This window comes from Aethalodelphis obliquidens, unplaced genomic scaffold (assembly GCF_003676395.1).
Source record: "Aethalodelphis obliquidens isolate GAN/ISIS:26980383/991018 unplaced genomic scaffold, ASM367639v1 scaffold55, whole genome shotgun sequence".
NCBI lineage: Eukaryota > Metazoa > Chordata > Mammalia > Artiodactyla > Delphinidae > Aethalodelphis > Aethalodelphis obliquidens.
Genome location: NW_020837999.1, coordinates 10130308 through 10148535, shown reverse-complemented (window position 1 = coordinate 10148535; position 18228 = coordinate 10130308). Strand labels below are relative to the sequence as shown.

The 18228-nt window shown below is 39.2% G+C and overlaps 1 long non-coding RNA gene across 1 annotated transcript; it reads left to right on the top strand.

Moving 5' to 3' along the window:
- Positions 1-16031: 16031 nt before the first annotated feature.
- On the top strand, positions 16032-17206 carry LOC113609294 (uncharacterized). The gene is made up of 3 exons (XR_003428584.1): positions 16032-16305; positions 16575-16781; positions 16878-17206. It is a non-coding gene; the product is annotated as an uncharacterized LOC113609294 (long non-coding RNA).
- The last annotated feature ends 1022 nt before the right edge of the window (positions 17207-18228 follow it).

The following is an 18228-nucleotide window of genomic DNA, read 5'->3' as shown; positions in this document are numbered from 1 at the left end:
GAAAGCACCGAGTCCTAACCACTGGACCACCAGGGAATTCCCCAGAGTTTTCTTAATTTGATTATACCAACTGATACTTATTGGGACCCTGGCTGATATAAATGGTATTATATAAGGAAATAAATCACTGGAATAATGTCTAGCTTATAGAAGAACTTGACGAGGTATCACCAGTTAAGAGCTAGTTGTGGGCTGTGTTTGAAAATCTCTCACGTAAACTAGTACAAAGCATCAGATTGGAAGGCAACATTTGTATGACACATTTGTAGAGTTTGCTAATTGCTCAATACTGTGCTCCTTCTCAGCTATCCAATGATTAATTCCCATCTCCAAACATCCATTAGCTCTTGAGGACATTTAGTGGGAACAAAATATCTGTGACATGTTAAGAAGAAAAATAAAAACAGGGTAATGGGACAAAGAGTTATGGGGTAGGGGCTCTCAGATAGGGGTGATATTTGAACAGAGATCTTTCAATGGAGTAAAGGAGTGAGACCTATGGAAATCTAGGGGCCAGTGTCCTGGGCAGAGAGAGCAGCCTATTCAAAGCCTCTGAGACTGGAGTGTGCTTTGTGTGTCAGAAACAGAGTGGAAGCCAGCATGGCTGGAGCAGATGGAGGCAGCAACAGGTAAAAGATAAGAGAAATAACCCTCATTTCCCTTTATTTTTTTTTTTGTTTTTTAAATTAATTAATTTATTTTTGGCTGCATTGGGTCTTTGTTGTTGTGCACGGGCTTTTCTCTAGTTGCGGTGAGCGGGGGCTACTCCTTGTGGTGGCTTCTCTCGTTGCAGAGCACGGGCTCTAGGAGTGCGGGCTTCAGTAGTTGTGGCATGCGGGATCAGTAGTTGTGGCTCGAGGGCTTTAGAGCACAGGCTCAGTAGTTGTAGCACATGGGCTTAGTTGCTCCACGGCATGGGGGATCTTCCCGGACCAGGGCTCTAACCCATGTGCCCTGCATTGGCAGGCGGATTCTTAACCACTGCGCCACCAGGGAGGCTCCTTGTTTCCTTTTCTATCCAATTAAAATATTTTAACTTTCTCTACTCATTTGTTGTGAGCATTTAAAGTTTGAGCACAGTGTTTGCAAAGTAATTAACAGAATGTTTCTCACATAATAAGTGGGGTAGAGGTCACAAGCACCATGTTTTTCTCCAGATTCCTTCTCCATCCTTTCAACACCCCCAGCAAAAATTCATATTATTCAAAAAGACTAAGAAATATTTTATTTTTAAATGACAGCCTAATATCTAATCAAGTGAATTTTCTTGACTTTGGTAGAGATGATTTTCTTCAGCCCTAAGTTAGTTTCCAGACCTTCCTGTTTATTCCATTTTGATTTGTGTGACCATGCATCCTTTCCCCGACCTTCCATTATTTCTCTGGAGCCATGTTTTGGCTCTGGGAGTCCCAACCACTATAACATAAAGAACTCTTACAGATTTTTAAGGAAGTTTTTCACTTACAGAAAGTAATAAAAGTATTAATTTCCTTTTCAGATTATTTAAATGGATCATAAAATAGCCTAATTTACTGAGCTTACCTTTCCTTGTGTCTCAAACAATCAAAAGAGGGTGTATGGTCTGGGATACTAAAGCATTTATGCTCACTGGTGCCTGAAAGGTTTAATGTCTCTTCCTGGAGTAATTAATTTAAAGTAGGGCAAGACTGGACCAACATTATTATTTCATTTTAAGTGCATCTGGAAATTCAGAGAGTGAGCTTTTGTTTAGCTCTGTTGAAGAAAAAGAAATACATGTTCATAATGTTTACCTATTATTAGAGCAATTCTACAATTGCCGCTCACAATCAGGAGGCAAAGCTCATGACGTCACTTTGAACAGGAGCCAGGAGGCAGCAGAATCATTTGTGTTCTATTGATGAGGCATGGACTTAGGGAGCAGAGCAAATGGGGCTTAGTGAAGCAGGGAATTTCTACAATGGGAGGAATTAAGCAAAAATTGAGGATGTATTTAGAAAGAGAAAAGGAATCCCCCAGATAACTTTTTTTTTTTTTTTTTTTTGGCGGTACGCGGGCCTCTCACTGTTGCGGCCCCTCCCGCTGCGGAGCACAGGCTCCGGATGCGCAGGCCCAGCGGCCCAGCTGCTCTGCGTCATGTGGGATCCTCCCGGACCGGGGCACGAACCCGTGTCCCCTGCATCAGCAGGCGGACTCTCAACCACTGCGCCACCAGGGAAGCCCCACCAGATAACTTTTAAAGATGTTCACTATTACAAACATCACAAAATGGAGCAACAGAACATAATAGTTTTTAATAATTGACTGCCTGACATACCACTTTGCTTTCTTCCTACATTTTTGACTGCATACTCTTTGATGACCTTTTCATATTAAAATGACTTTGTAATATTTTCTACAGAAAGAAGAGAAAAATATCTCAGTCCCAGCTTAGTCGACTGGAATTTGTTTTTTATTATTCCTGGTTTAGAGGAATACAATTGTGGCTTAATACACAGTCATACTCACTGTTTTTACTACTGCTTCCAGTTTGTGATCTGGAATCACAGGAATTCTGATCATTCTATTATTTTATTTCTCACAGTTCCCATCAAAAAATAATGTATGATGTGTCTATAACTGTACATGCTGCATTACATTCCTGCCAGGAATGAATGCCCATGTTGACCAGACATCTATGAAAAACAAATCATTGAGGAGAAGCTAACAGGTTTATACAACTGGTGATTGGAACAGTGTTCTTCAGACTGGCTTCTAGCTTCTTACATTTCGCTTTTCCTTTCTCTTTCATTCTTCACGTACTCCCAACAACTCCTGACCTAATTATCTCCCAAAGGCCCACCTCCAAATATGGTTACATTGACGAATCAGATTTCACATATGAATGGGGGGAACACAAACATTCAGTCCATAGGTAGGCAGTGTAGGGGAAAAGTAAATACACACACACACACACACACACGAATAACATGTGCATCCCATCAGCTCCCATATCTTTGTATGGTCATAGCTGGGTCTAAGTCTCTTCCTTCCATGAGTATCCTTTCGACCACTTTCTGTATTTCTTTCTTACTCAAGTCTGTATGTGATGTATATATTAACCTGATTTCATTTAGATAGGTTGTTAGTACCCTGCTGCTGGGCACAGTGTTTTGTTGCCTACTGGCATTTGGTTGAACATAAGGGAAGCACAAGGTTGTTGTTGTTTTTTTTTATCTTTATTGGAGTATAACTGCTTTACAATGGCATGTTAGTTTCTGCCGCACAACAAAGTGAATCAGCTATACATATACATATATCCCTATATCCTCCCCTTCTTGAGCCTCCCTCCCACCCTCCCTATCCCACCCCTCTAGGTCGTCACAGAACACCTAGCTGATCTCCCTGTGCTATGCAACAGCTTCCCACAAGCCATCCATTTTATGTTTGGTAGTGTATATATGTCAATGCTACTCTCTCACTTTGTTCCAGCTTCCCCTTCCCCGCTGTGTCCTCAAGCCCATTCTCTACTTCTGCATCTTTATTCCTGCTCTGCCACTAGGTTCATCAGTACTGTTTTTATAGATTCCATATATGTGCGTTAGCATATGATATTTGTTTTTCTCTTTCTGACTTACTTCACTCTCTATGACAGACTCTAGGTCCATCCACCTCATTACAAATAACTCAATTTCGTTCCTTTTTATGGCTGAGTAATATGCCATTGTATATATGTGCCACATCTTCTTTATCCATTCATTTGTTGATGGACATTTAGGTTGGGAAGCACAAGGTTAATCCAGTCATTTGGAATTACTGGAAGCTCTTCTTGATGTAGTGTAACCTATGGAATCCATTTATATTTTCTTGCCGTTTCAGAAATTAAGCTCCACTTAGACCAGAAGGAAAAGAGGCTACTTTGAATTTTTTATTTTTTATTTTTTTTTAGTGGGAGCCTTCAGGTGGAAGGAGGAAAGACAGGGCATATTTCCTATAAGAACAAAAAAAATGCCACATAGTGTTTCCCCTACCTGTCTGATTTCTTTCCGTTAGGAATATGTTTCACAAGGGAGAGCATGTTCTCCTGATCGGGGACCTTCTTTATTTTTCTCTCATGTCCCTTAAGATAATTTTGATAGATTATGGTTCCCCCTTGCACATTTAAAAGTTCATAACTAAAATGTTTAATTGTAAATGTATACAGTTTCAAAGGATATAATTTCTGGCACATTAAATTGAAATTTTAAAGTGAAACTGTTACCTCACTTTTAAATATATCTATAGCAATGTTACACCACCATCATCTATTTTTAAAGGCATGAAAATTCCTTCTTTAACAATTAGACATTTTTCATTATTCTCTTTCCTCCTGGAAATTGTATTTCCATTCCACCTCCTCCTCAAAATTGTATACCAGTTTAATCTATTTTTCTGTTTAAGTATATTTTATTGATTACTCTTTCATATGCTTATGCAACAAAAATAAAAGAATTTCCATTCTGTTTTTTTAATAATCTCTAGTCAAGAACTTCATGTCTAAGTTTAAATTCCTTTTGTTACAATTTTAGTTCTGCCTAGAAGTTGCAAAAAAGAAGATAAATTTTCTGTAAACTTAGAGTTCTAAGAGCTAAAACTTTCTCCTGTATTATCATTACAGTTATTTTTCATATGCAAATGATCAAAAACAACATACATAAATTATATTTTTTTAAATTATTGCATATCAAAAATAAAATTGTATTGGGAATGCATTTCATAGTGTGATAGGTAGTGGAGGTTTATGATGTTTCAATCAAATGAGGTGACACAAATATTTACAGTTGTTCGTTTGACACCCAAGAGATTACATCTTAGAACCATGCAGTGCACCAACAGGAATGGGTGACAGGTGTACCTTTCTATTGTCAAGTGGGAGACAGGCTATGGGCAAAGGAAGGGCTACAAATATTTCATTGACATCTACCTTGGCAAATTAGTTTTAGGAAAGAGTCGATATGGAAGTTGAGTATCTGGAAATTGATTTCCTTAAAACTGTGTTTGCATGTCTTCTGAAAAGCTACATGTACATACCTGTTTGAAAAAGCTATTCTATATAGTTATTAAGATAGTCCATGAATGTGTTCCCCCGCAGGAGTAAGAGATAAGAGTGCAGTAAGAGGTGCAAGTGGGGACAATTGCAGACACCTCTTTGAGACCTTTGTAGTGGGAAGGAACACAGTGGGAGAGCCTTTTTTTAGATAAGTTTTAATCTTTAGGAATTCTGATCCAATTATATTTTGATTAGAACAAGAACTTCATTTGATTTCTGTTGTCAAATATTTCCTGCCTTTTAAAAAGTGCCTTTTAAATTAATCTGTTAAATTATCTGTGTGATAACTGAAGCTATTAATCTCAGATCCAATGACTTCTCCTAATGTATGCTCACACGGGAGACCCTACTAATTATAAAATGTCACAGATTATCACTTACAAACGAGAGAGGAAAATATGGAGGAAACTCACAAACAATATACACGAGTTTAACACATACTGACAAATGTCACCCACTTAAAATTGTTTCTAGAATCAGTTAATGATTTTACCTCAAAAACTTTATATAGATAAAAAATTTCAATAATCCTATTTATTTCATTTTATATATTTCAATGTATTTTTAATTTATAAATTTATTTATTTATACTTATTTTATATTTAATAAATTGATAAATGTATGAATAAATATAAATAAATAGATGTTATTTATTCATAGTTATCTTTTTTTTTCTCTGAAAAATGGTATACTGCATAAGGAAATCAAAAAATATCTTTTACAAAAAAGGTTAAAGATACCACATTCGTAAAGGCACATATGAAACTATAGCAATGGCAAGGCCAGTGAGAATATAAACAATATGCAAGTAGGACCAATATCTAAATAAGACTTTATAAAACAACTAGAAAACAGTGCAAAAAAATATACCTCATAATTGTGCATAAAACTGGCAAGCATAAGCTTATTTACTAATATAAAAAAACATAGAATATCAAGCATAATTTTATGTGAGGCTTTTAACATTGAGAGGGAGTTTACACTAAACTAAATTATAAATTTATAATCTTGTACATTTCTTAGTTTATTCTATTTATTTTCAGTTTACGTTTATCTTAATTTAGCAAAAATACCCAGCTATTAAAACAAAGGAATCAGACTTTTTACTTTACACTTCAGAAAAATGTAAATTAACAAGGTCTTACTGTAAACTAACTATTTGTTTTCAATTACTTGGCACCAGGTCTTACATATTTTTAACCCAATTTTTAACTTCCTCTTGGAGCACCCTGGAGCAAAAGTTTTGAAACAATGTAAGAAAAACTGCTCTTGGAGCGCTTGGCAGCCAGAACCTCACTCCATATGTTATGTGATGTCTCACCTGGGTTTTAGTTAAACCTGGAAACATCTTTCATCCTTGGGTCAAGCAGCAGACTTGCTTAAGCAAAGCTGGTGAAGTCAGAGGCTGATCCCAGGCTTGGAAGTGTGTGTGGGGAAAGGGAAGGGAGAAGGAAGCGAAGGAGAGGAGAGGAGTGGGCAACAAAGAGATATGGAGAATAGGAGGAAAAAAAGAGATGTCAAGAGGAAAAATAAGAGAGCTGTGTGAGATTGGAAAGGCTAGGGCGGCACCATCCCTGCATCTCCTGCTGAGCGACATTGTTACCTAAGTCTGTTTAGGGAATTTCCAAAACACAGAGGAGCTTTGAGGGTCTGGCTGTCAGACCTTATGCAACCAAGTTGTTTTGGGAACAGCCTGAAAATTTCACAAGAGAGCTGAGTTCTCAAGAGATTGACAGTTTGACCAAAAGATCAAAGGTTTGGTGCAGTGGGGCTAATTTTCAGAAACCCTTCCAAATTGTGAAGATTTTCCTCCTTGTTATGGCAATTAAGACGTGAAAATAGTCATTCAAGGCACTTCTAAGCAGCTTTCTTCTTTGTTCACAAGGTTCCACGAATGTCAGTCCTCTCCAGACCCACGAAAACAAAGTAGGTGACCAGGATGATTACACCCAAATCACTGATAAAAGGAGAGAGAAGCACAGAAATATGCAGTGATTTGTTTGGCTTTCCGAAAAGAGAAAGTTGCATGGTTGGATTACAAATATTATTGCCTTCAGATCAGCGAAGTACATAAGCAGGATTGCTGTGGGTGGGTGTGGAGGAAGGAGTAATTGCATGATTAAGAGTGAGTAGCAGGGGCTTCCCTGGTGCCGCAGTGGTTGAGAGTCCGCCTGCTGATGCAGGGGACACGGGTTCGGGCCCCGGTCCGGGAAGATCCCACATGCCGCGGAGCGGCTGGGCCCGTGAGCCATGGCCACTGAGCCTGCGCATCCGGAGCCTGTGCTCCGCAACGGGAGAGGCCACAACAGTGAGAGGCCCGCGTACCGCAAAAAAAAAAAAAAAAAAAAAAGAGTGGGTAGCAGCAGCCAGATGGGGTGGAGAAGGAAATGTTAACAGTTATTTGAGATTCTGAGTTCACCAGATATAGTTCCCAAACCAATAAGAAGATCTAAAAGCCATATAGTGAGATCCCCTAGATTAGGGAAGTCTGTGATAAACAAAAGCTAATATGCTGTGTTGCTATTGAAAAATACACATAAAGTAATAGCAGCTCTCTCTCTTTTTAAAACGTTTGTTTAATTAACAAAAGGTGATATAGATAATCTAAATACCGGTTAGCAATCCCTAACAACCAGGAGATACTTAAAATTTATTTGGAACTTAGAGTCTGGAAGTAAAGACCCATTTTCCACAACATTTTATACATCACTGTTTTGGCTGCTGAGACTAACTCAGAATATGGGACCATAGAAACTTCACAATTGCACCAAGATTTTTCCGTTCATTGTTCCTACAGTTTGGATTCGGCTTCACAACCATACCTGGGACTTATTAGGCCAGGAAGTCAAGGAGTTGGCATGTGTTTTTATTATAGTTAAACTTATCTGGATTTAAAAGGCATTAAACATCTTCTGATTTCTTTCCTTTCCTTCAATTGTACAAGAATGTTTTAATTGGATATTGTAAACGAAAACGTTCACTCTGCATTGATCACCTAGAGGTCTGTTTTCAACCCTCTGAAGATTCCCAAATGCAGGCCTTCCCCTTAAAAGTCCTTAAAGCAGGGTCTTTAAGCCTATAAAGATCCATGAGCCCAAGATTTCCGGCTTGGAATGCTTTGGGCCTCAGTCATCCAGTTTCACTCTTTGTTCAATTACCCGGATAGCAGCCAGACCCTGGTTTCCTCTTGTGCCTTGTGGATAAAGTCATCATTATCTTCATTAATGAAAATGAAAATTCAACTTATTTGCACAGAATTCATTCCGTTGCTACATATCTCCTTTCCATCATAATTTAAGAAGTTTAAACTTGGTACACAAAGCACATTCTGAGGATGACTGGCCAGACGTTGTTGAAGGGCTTAAGTAACAAAAGAGCAAAATAGTATAGGCTGGGTAATGGTCATCTAAATTGCACTCTAAGCAACATCAGCTCTATTATCAGCTCCCACTGAAATTAAATGAAGATGGTTTTTCCAGAAGGAGTTTGCATTCAGCCATAGTGAATGTACAGTGGAAGCTTTCAAAAGTGACATAGGTTTCTCCTCAGTTACTCTACTCATAATTCCAATTAGGAACACACTGATTAACCCCAGCACACAATTTCTGGGAGAATCTTACTTCTATTATCCTGACTAATTTCATGAACCCAGAGGAAAAGGGAGAAGTTTATAATTCATTATGGCAAATTATGCAAAACTAAACCTCCGAAAGCCTGTATCTATAAAAAGATATGAGATTGACCATTATTGATGTTTTTCCTAGGAAGATGGGAGAGCTCTGAATTCAGATGCTGAATGAACTGACTGCTTCAGAACTGCCCTGTAGATACAGTCCTTTCAGGTAGGGGAAGATGCTAAATATCTGGCTGAATTTTGTCAGTGTGTTAAAGCATTTATTTTTTCTAAAATCATTTCAGAAGAAAATAGTGGGCGCAATTCATTGGAGCACATGCATATGAATGTGATAAAACGCAGTGGTCTGCATAGCCAAGATAACATGGAATGAATGACAAACAAATTTCTCCAAAGGTACGTTGTGTCATAATGTTTATCTATATTGAACGATCTGTCTTCACCTCATCTCTACCAGCACTGCTCTGGCCAAGCCACCTCACTGAAATCTTTACTTCCTCTCCTATGCCTTGTCAAGTCTCTTTTCACAGCTACCACGGTGATTTAAAAAAAAAAAAAAAGGATCATGTTACCCCTGCTTATTTAAAACTTATCAAAATTCCCATTGCATTTTGAATAAAATACAGATTCCCCTCAGATCTCATTTCTTATCATGTCTTTCTCAATCATTATTTTCCAATGTCACTGACCAACTTTCTGTACCTACAAAACATCTCTGCTTCTGGGCCTTTGCATTTCTTAGGCCCACTGCCTGGAGTTCACTTTTCCCTGAATTTGACCAGGCTAATTCCTTCTAGCAATCAGGGCTTAGTCTTTTCTAGGCATCTTATCAAAAGTAGCCTGCAGATTTTTCATTATCACGTTATCTTGTTTCATCTTCTTCATAAGGCTCTCATTATCTGAAATTATCTTTATTTGTGCTTAATGCCGTTCTTCGCCACTAGAATGGAAACCCAAAGGTCAGCAGCCTGTTTGTTCTGTTCACTGTTGTATTGCCAGCATTTTGACATATATGAAGACCATGCGCCATTTTCGAAATCAAGATTCAGAATGGCTTACATTTTTTGTGGAGAGGGCTTGTGATCAAGACTGTATGAACTTGGAGGGATATGTTGTGGATATGTTGTGGCCAGGGATACGTTGTGGCCAGAATTAAGGATGGCCAAGATGATGCGCAGTATGATATTGCAGAAAGTATGTGAGCTTAGAATCAGACCTGAGCTCAAATCTCAGGCTGCCTTACTAGTTGTGTGACCTTGGGCAAGGTACTTACAGCTTTAGTGAGGCTCACTTTCCTTACATATAAAGAATAGAGAACAAAGAGCACTTACAAAAAACTGTTTCACAGTGTTGTGAAGACTAAATGATACCATGTGTGTAAAGTGACTAGGTCTGTGCCTTCTACATATAGGCTCCCAATAAGTGGTAAATTATTGTGATAGACATTACTTGTTACCTATCCCATAGCTATAGTCCCTTCTTCTTTGATAACAGGGCCCTAATTTTGTTCAGGGTGGTAATGCCTAGGCCCAGATGGTGAATCATGTTTAATCTAAGACAATCATTAGCAACCTGTTCCCCACTTTCCCAGCCTCCTTTGCAACTACAGGTGGTCACGGGATCTAATTCTGGATGATGAAACTAAGGGAAAGTTGGCACTGTGTGTGTAAAGGGGGGAAGGGAGACTCCAGGGAGGTTTCTGCTTTTCTGATACAAGGACAGACATCAGTGATGCTGTATATGACTGCCTCCCCCCGCCACCCTTTCTTCCTGCCGTGAATATTGAAGTGATGGCTTATGAGTAAGCATCCTACAACCTGAAGAGAAAGCCTTGCCATTTTTGAGCCACAGAACCAATGCCAGAAACCATTACCTGCATGCATTTTTGTCATATGAAAATAATAATCCCATATTTACTGAAGCAACTGTTAGGTTACCTGCTACTAAAAGTAATATTTCTGAATGATGCAAATGTATATGTGTCTGTGTGTCTGTATATGTGTGTGTAGGCAAGTAGAGCATTTAAAGTTGATGGTAGTGAGATATACGTTACTGGTACCCAAAGTTAGCTGGTTCAGTGTCACCAGGATGTTTACCAAGTAAAAGCAGGGATGGATTGCCAGTCTATTCAAGGTCACACCTTAAACATGGTAAAGTTTAAGGATGTGGATTTTAAATTTCATTAATTAAAGCTGATACTCAGGATACCCATCCCTCCAAAACACGGGCTACATTTTATTGTGGAAAACAATAGTATGTGTATTTATCTAAAACCAAGTTTTAAAAGAAATCTGCTTTCCATTTTCAATGTTAACCTCATTTTATTTCCTTTTATAAAAACTGAGTATATTCTCTTTATATTTTTGGATATTTGAGTAAAGAACAAACAGCATTTACAAAACGCTACGTTTAAAAAAACTTATTTTAGGGCTTCCCTGGTGGCGCAGTGGTTAAGAGTCCACCTACCGATGCAGGGAACATGGGTTCGTGCCCCGGTCCGGGAAGATCCCACATGCAGCGGGGCGGCTGGGCCCGTGAGCTATGGCCGCTGAGCCTGCGTGTCCGGAGCCTGTGCTCCGCAACGGGAGAGGCCACAGCAGTGAGAGGCCCGTGTACTGCAAAAAAAAAAAAAAAAAAAAAACACCTTATTTTAGGTCTTAAAATTTTCAAGTGTTTATGAGACAAATGTTTTTTAAAATAAAACTGACATTTAAACTAAAAATGTTCTATTGTACTATATAAATTCATCATGCTATATGAAATATATTATTGTAGTCTAAAATTTTAAAACAATATGGTATACTTTTAGGTACTTAGCTAACTGTTAATTTTCATAATAAAAGTAAAATTTGTATAGTGTTACTATGCACCTAATTGTTCTAAAATCTTAATTTATATGAACTCATTTAGTCTTCTCATCAGTCTTCTCTATGGATTTGGTACCGTTATTATTGTCATTCCCATTTTATAGCTGGTGATACGGAGGCACAGAGATACTGAATAATTTGTCTCAGTAGAGCTAAGATATGAACCAAGGGATCCTGGCTCTAGAGGCTGCTCTCTTATCTGCTATGCTTTGTTGCCTCCCAAGTTTACTCATTATACCTCATATGAGCATAGTTATATTATTTGTTAACTTGTGGTAAGCTACATTCCTTAACACATTTCCTATTCACTCCTTTTGCTGTGTATTTAAAGATTGTTTTTCATTTATTATCCCATATACTTTGGAATAAATGGACTTGCCACCCTCCCTTACCCTATTCCTCCCAGTAAGCTAACAAGTTGCGGTAGATCTCTAGCACTCTTGTGCACTCAGCCAATTAGAACAAAACTCCTTCTGATGGGAATCCTAAGCCAAAATTCTCATCTGCCTTAAGAATAAAGATCCTTAAGAATAAAGGATCAGTTGCCCTTTGGGGACACATTAGGAGGCATTGCACCAACCATATTCAGCTTGTAAAACTCTAGCTTGAATTCTGCCATTTCTATTTAGTTCATGGCCTGCAGTTCCGGGGCTGTGTATATCTTATTCCATATTCTGGGGGAACCTCACAAGTGTTATCTTTTCCTTTGTCTGTCTGTCATTGTGACTTAGGAAATATGGACAAGGATGAGGACTACTGACTTTATGGATGAAACAAAAGTTTTAGAAAGGGAGCGGGACTGAGCATCCCTTCAGTTGTCTGTTCCATGATTAGGCTGACTGTGAGAAAGGGATAAGAGAAAAGCCAAAGTCAGACGTATTTAAAGGAAGAGAGTAGAGAATGTGAGAATAAAATGTGGGAGAAGGGAAAAGATTCAGAGAAGAGTGAGAAAGTCAGCAGGTCTGGGTCTTGGGGGTGTGGGACAGGTATATGAAGAGTGTTGGAGAAGAAAAGATCTGCTTCTTCCGTGTCTCACTTGTGGAAACTACAGTGTTAAAGGAAGCTGCCCAGAATGGCCTCTCTGCTTGGAAGCTCCTTAGGCATCAAGGAAATAAATAATTAAGCCTAGTCCTGACCACATCCTTTTTCTCCTGGCATTTGTATCCTCCCTCCATTCTCCAAACCTTTGATATTATTCCTTAAATTAATCACTCATTTTCTCTTTGCAACGTCCTGTCCTGGCGTCTGCGGCTCTCGCTTTTGTGAATGGCTTTTGGGTACTCTGCACTAAGCAGCCATCCTGGATCAGATCATGTCAGAAAGCTGCTTTTCCAGTTATGGGAAAACCACAAGAAAGTTCCTAAAATGGCAGTCCCAGCTTGCTCCCCGCAATTATGTTTTTGTCTCCCCCTTCTCGCTTTCAAGTTTTTTTTTTTTAGTTTTGTATATGGAACTTAGCTAACAGGAAGAAGAGATTACTAGCGTTAACTTTTGAGCAAACTCCTTAGAGGAGTTCCTCTGAAATTTCTGTAGCTCCATGATGTAGGCTGACTGCTGCCTCTTCATTTTCCTTTCACTCATCAGCATCTCACAAATTCGCTTCTGCTCCTCTACGAAGTCTGGTCCTACAGAAGTTTCTAAGAACCTCCCCGTTCATGACTCAAATAGAAACTGTTCAGTCCTTTTGTTAACTGAGTACTTTTTGTCCATATCTTTCTTTCTTCAATCCCCAAATCCTTGTGCCATGTATTCCTCTCAGGTTCCTTCTGATTTTTTTTCCCCACTGGTTCCTCTTCCTCTGTTTCATCCTTACATTGTAGCTTCCCTGGGCTTCTGATTCTGTCATCCTTTCCCCTTCCTTCACCTTCTTCCCTATTATGGGTTGAATTGCATCTCCTCCAAAAACGTATGTTAAAGCCCTAATCCCTAGTACCTTGGAATGTGAGCTTATTTAGAAATAGGGTCATTGCAAACATAATTAGCTAAATTGACATGAGGTTATACTGGAGTAGGACGGGTTCTAAGTCCAATATGACTTGTGTCCTTATAGGAAAAAGTAAATTTGATAGAGCATATGTACAGGGGAGGCAGCCATGTGAAGAGAGAGCAGAGACTGGAGTTATGCTGCCACAAACCAAGGAACACCAGGGGGTTACCAGGAATTGGGGGAGGTGAGGACGGCTACTCCTTGAGAGACTTCAGGGGGATCATGGCCCTGCCAACATCTTGATTTCAGACTTCCAGCCTCCAGAACCATGAGACAATACATTTCTGTTTAGCCCTGGTTTGTGGGTACTTTGTTCTGGCAGTCCTAGGAAACTAATAACCCTCCCCTCTTCTCCTCTCCCCTCTCATCCCTCCTCCTCTTTTCCCTTCTTTTCTCTTTTCTTCCCTAATCCCTGGATAACAACATCTACCCCATGACCTATATTCCATTATCCTATATTCCATTACCTGATATTCCATTATCACCTATATTCTGACAACTCTCAGGTCTCCTGAACTCTAAAACCAAATTTATAATTTCCCATTTATCTTCTTCATCTGGGTGTTCTGCAGACATTTGAAAGTCAACACATTTAAAACAGGACTCATATTTGCTCTTTATTCTATGTTCTTGTGGCAGGTTGTATTGTCCTAAGATGACTGCACAATGTATCTCACTGTGACATCATAATGTGACATTGTAACTCTGTTCATCCAGAGTTGAGGGTCTCTGTTCCCTCCCTGAACCTGGGTGGACCTTTGTGATAACCTTGACCAGTGAAGTGACTAGTAGCAGAAGTGACTTCATGTAACTTCTAAGGCCAAGTCATAAAAATTCGATTCACTTCCACCCGGTTTTCTTGGAACACTTGCTATTGGAACCCAGCCACCATGCTTTGAGAAAGCCTATGCCACATGGAGAGGCCAAGTGTAGGCACTCTGATCAACAGCTCCAAGTGAGGTCCCAGTTGACAGCCAATATGTACCTCTAGGTATATGAAAGAGGAAGGCTTTGAGATGATTCCAGCCACAGCCGCCATCTGACCGCAACATGTGAGAGATCTTGAACAGGAACCGTAAGGCTAAGGCAATCAGCCTCCAAAACCATAAGAGATGATCACAAATGACTGTGTTATTTTAAGCCACTAAGTTTTGGGAATAAATCATTATGCAGCAATACATAACTGCAGTGGTTCTTTATTTCGATTAATAAAACAACATTTAGTCAGTCACAATGCTTTATATTCTCAGTCATCTGTAATTCTTCCTTTTCACTCATTCCACAAATTTAGTCCATTTTCTAATTCTTGCCAATTCAACCTCATAAATTTTTGCTGAGAAAATGCTCTTCTTTATATACTCTGTTTCCCTGCCTTATGGATACCATTGTAATAATGCATACGAAAGAGGATGAGGTCTTAAACTGGCATCTTCCAGGCTTCCATTTTGTCCTGATTGAATCGATCCGCATGCTTATGTTAGAGTGATCTCTTTAAAATACAAATCTGACCATGTCATTTTCTTGCCTGTCACCCTCTGAGTTAAAGATAATGTCTTCTTATGCAAAGATACTCATTATGCAAGGTCCTCCATAAGGTGGTTCCCAAAACTATCTTTCCAGATTTATCACTTGGCATGGCACCCCATGTCCCCAACATTCTAGCCACTTTGGCCTATTCATTTTGCCCTAAGTAAGCAGCACCTATGCTTCTGTGCTTCTGCCCATGATCCTTTTTCTCCCTGGAATGTCTTTGTGAGTTTTTCCTGTCCTAGATTACATACCACTGTTTTGAAGAACTTTATTGGAACATTCTCTTGTCCCCCAGCAGAACTACTTTTTTTTTCCCTCTGCTTTAATAAAACCTTGCAATATCTCTCTCATTTTATTAGAATTATGTTTTTCTAGCTGTCTCTCCTATTAAACTGAGAAACCTCTAGTACTAGAACTACATGCTAGATTTAATATTAGATACTGATGATTCTAAGAACAGCAAGGTATAATATAGTTACACCATTCATTCAATCATTCATTTATTTGCTCATTCACTTATTCCTTTATCAAATATTGTTTACCAATGGCACTCTATTCCCAAGGAAAGAGTGAGCATGTAACTTTTCTAATTTGTCTTAGAGAGCTGAAAACTCAAGCCATTGTCTTTTGCTGGGAGAGCTCACAGGATACTTTGGGAACAATTTCAATACCAAAGATAAAACACATGTTTATGAAACTAAACACTGTAATAACCACTTTACATATATCATTACACTTAATCCTCATAAAGATACTTGAATGTAGATTTTATTGTTGAGTAAACTGTTAAAGACTAAATAGCTTGCCCAAGTTAACAGTAAATAGCAATGCTATATTTGGATCTAAGTCTGTTTGGTTCTCAAGTTCATTTTCTTTCCATCATTAGGTCATATTTTCTTCTCCTTTTAGTATCAGTGGTCATCTCTTTCGTAATTACTGCATTGTTGGCATTTCCAGATCACCTACGTGTCCATCTACTAAAATATCTGGTGGGGAGGTGGGACACTACTAGCCCTGACAGCCTTTCCACCTAACTTTCCAGATTTCAGTTCCCCCAGGTGTCTAGTGAGCTGTCCTTTATTTCTCTTCCATTCGCAGTTATTTTGAGCAGTTTAGAAGTTGAGTTTTCATGAGGCTGCACTGAGAAGTTTGATTAGTCAGGCAAAGATGGACTTGAGAGACTCTAATTAGAGACAGTCTTGTGTTCAAATAAGGCATGTGGGAGGAAAGTCACAGCTGAGTAAGTAAAGACTGTGGGTCTGGGTGTGGCATCTGCGTGTGGGCCTTTGTGTCTGTGTGGGTGTGAGAATGCAAGCACATGTGCTGTCTGTAGCAGAAGGCATCTGTGGCTGGAGTGGTTCTTGCTACCACTAGGCATTTTTATTGTCTGCCTGTCCATGTGTTCTTAGGTGCACATGTGGCTTCTCTGTGGGTGTGCCAGTCGTGTCTGTGTATGGGTTTCTCTGTGTGCGTGTGGAGGTGTGGAAGGAAAAGCTAACTTCTCGATAGCTTTTCCAGACTTCCATCGAGAGCCCAAGACTCAGAGTGAAAATGCTGTCAGATGCTTAAATGAAATTTGCTACTGATATCTTAACTAGGAGGCATGGAGAAGCCAGAAAATGGAATCAACAATCCATTACATGCCCCACTCCTCTTCTTTTTCCAGTCTTAAAAGAGTCTCCTTCCTCATCTCCACCTCATCACTTATCTGTCCAGGTGAATTATTTTTCACTCTGCTTGCATGTCATCAAGCTGAATGATTGTTTCTGTGTTTCTGCCTCTAAACACTTCTGTGTTTTTGCCTCTAAAAAGGAAGAGAAGAGCTGTGAGATCCGGAGAGGACCGGCAGGTGAAATGTCTAGACGGGGGACACAGGGAGCCACTGCCTGCTCTGCCGTGTTGAATCATCACGTTGACTACATGCCAGGCACTGTGTTATAATATCGTCACACCACTGTCCCAATGTCCCCAAGTGATAGGCTAACAACCAAGAGGAGATAAAAGATAAAATAACAGGTAGAATTATGGTGGAACGTGAAACAGATCAATCCATGAAAGCAACTATGTGAATTGTGGAATATAAGTTCTCTTTGTGCTCTATCAAAGTAAAATTTGCAAAAACTTAGACCAAGGTAAAAAATTTATGCAAAAAATAAAGAGAAAAAATCTATGAAAACTGTCTAATGCAGAGCTTCTACTAATACCTGAGTCAGACTTCACCCCTCTCCAAACATTGTAACTATTCTACATTGGCTGGTGACTCTGATTTCTAAAAATGAAAAATATTTTATTTTTACATTCTGTGGCTTTTGTATAACTAGAGAGGGTACATTTGAGAGAGAGAGAGGAGAGACAGAAGAGAGAGGACAGAAGAAGAGAGGGAAGGATGTAACATGACTGAGATGTATTGATAGATTTTTATTCTTCTATTGAATGACAGCCATACAATCAGAACAGCAGTGAGATGCTTCCTCCTAAGTTGGAAAAAGGAGAAATAAGGTTTGCCATCTGTGGGAGTAGGCCTGGAGACTGTAAATAAGTGCCTGAAGTGTTTGGGAACACGAAAAGCTCCAGTTAAGGTCACCTGGGTGTAATTTCAAGCAGGCAGTTCTAGAATGTGATTTTAATTTAGTAATGGGAACCCAGTTGTATTGTACTTCATATGGAGAAAGAGTTGAATGCACAGAAGACAGTTCAGTCTGGAGGAAAAGAAAGGGAAACTACAACTGGGCAGTCCAGAGACAGGGAATTAGGAGACACAAATACTCAATCACTGCAGCATATTGTGGGGCAATGATCCTTCATCCCACAGCCCCACCTCTAGCATGAATAGGAGATTTTGCTTAAGATCATGCATATTTCCATTTGTTTTTATTTTCTGCTCACTAAGTAGCATTTTCATCATGAACTGTTCTGCTAATGAGAAGGTAATACCCTGGATGGGAAAAATATCATTATTCTAGAACCTGGAAGGAGTGTCTTTCCCAGAATAAGTGAAGGAAGGGACAGTCTAATTGGACTGATAAACTTCAATCTCCTGTGAGTTTGATTAGTTTGATTAGTCTTTCCAGGACTGATGATGGAGAGACGCTGACAAGGTAAGAGCCAGATCCAGAACTGTATCACCTGTGAGGCCCATTGGTGGACGAGAAGCTGGCCTTCC